Source organism: Tupaia chinensis, unplaced genomic scaffold (assembly GCF_000334495.1).
Source record: "Tupaia chinensis unplaced genomic scaffold, TupChi_1.0 Scaffold139733_1, whole genome shotgun sequence".
NCBI classification, from domain to species: Eukaryota; Metazoa; Chordata; class Mammalia; order Scandentia; family Tupaiidae; genus Tupaia; species Tupaia belangeri.
In genome coordinates, this window is record NW_006199613.1 from 400,087 (window position 1) to 401,323 (window position 1,237).

The following is a 1,237-nucleotide window of genomic DNA, read 5'->3' on the forward strand; positions in this document are numbered from 1 at the left end:
CACGGCACAGGAGGGTGTTCATGCTAGGCTTCGTCATCACCCACCCTGCACACCTGCCATAGGTGGGAGGACGAGACAGGCTGCCGTGGCGGCTCACAGCGGCAGGAGGGCGGGCGTGCCCTCTTCCCAGCTCTGCCTCAGTGGCAGCCGGTGGAAGGCTGCAGGATGCAACAGTGGAAGTGTTTACACCACGGAAATTGGCAGACATGACAAGCCGACCTCTTTCCTCTCCCTACCCAAAGCCAACTGTTAAACCCACCAACATAAGAGACACCACTGTCCACTCGGCCCGTGCTGTGGTTGCTCCAGGACCCCGGCCAGGTCAGAGTGTACTACCCAGACCAGAGACGGGGAGAGACAGGCATCTGACCTTGTGGCTGGGCCTCTGTGCTAATGGGGAGGTGAGACAACCATGGTCATAGGACTTCCGTTCCAGAAACTACTTCCACCTCTCTGACTTTGGAATGCTTTCTGTGGGATCTTTAACTATAAAAACAAACTCTGGTCAACATAAGCAAAATGGGAATTTAATGGCAGGAAACGGGCACTTGCAGGTCTGCGAAGAAGTTTGAAGAAAGAGGCATGGAGCAGACAGGTCCTAGACAGCCATGGAAACTTCTGGTGCCAGGAGCTCCCAGACACCTCACCAGCTGGAATAAAAGTCAAGAAGTAAGGTCTTAGGAGGGAAGGTTCGACCGACAGATCACACGCCCCACCCCAACCCCCGCCATGGACGGTATGGGGGAACTGGGGCCTACTTATTTACCAGCGCGAATCAGACTGCTTGAAGAGAGGGATGCTAGGTGCTTCTAGTCTCCCTGGTCCCCACCAGGGAACGCTAGGTTTTGTTACTTAGCTGTGGGTAAATGCATGCACACTCGCCAGAGACAGGACAGTGAGAGATCGCCCGGGGAGCCACGCTGACCCCTTTGCCTTCACTCTCCCCTCAGGAGTTGCGGGCCGCACACAGGCCCCGGCGTTTCTCAAGCTGCTGAGTCGAGGCCTTGGGCCACACAGTCAGGCATGTGGGAGCCAGCTGACCACCCGCCAGGCGGCCCTTCCTGTGCCCCAGCTCAGCCCAGTCTGTGAGAAAGCGTGGGAGCCAGAGCCGGCCCACACAGAACTGCACTCCCTGATGGCTGGCCTCCCTTCAGCTGCAGGCTGCCCTCAGGCTCCCTGACACACCAGTCCTGCAGTTGGGGTGCTCTCCTCTCCCCTCCCCCCCCCGCAAAGGGGC

General features: G+C 58.4%; 1 long non-coding RNA gene across 1 annotated transcript in view; it reads right to left on the reverse strand.

Moving 5' to 3' along the window:
• Window positions 1-537: 537 nt before the first annotated feature.
• Window positions 538-1,237, reverse strand: part of LOC106736398 (uncharacterized) — a 33,439-nt gene continuing 32,739 nt past the window's right edge. Inside the window, exon 4 of the long non-coding RNA XR_003546785.1 lies at window positions 538-650. This is a non-coding gene — a long non-coding RNA (uncharacterized LOC106736398). The remainder of the gene's footprint in view (window positions 651-1,237) is intronic.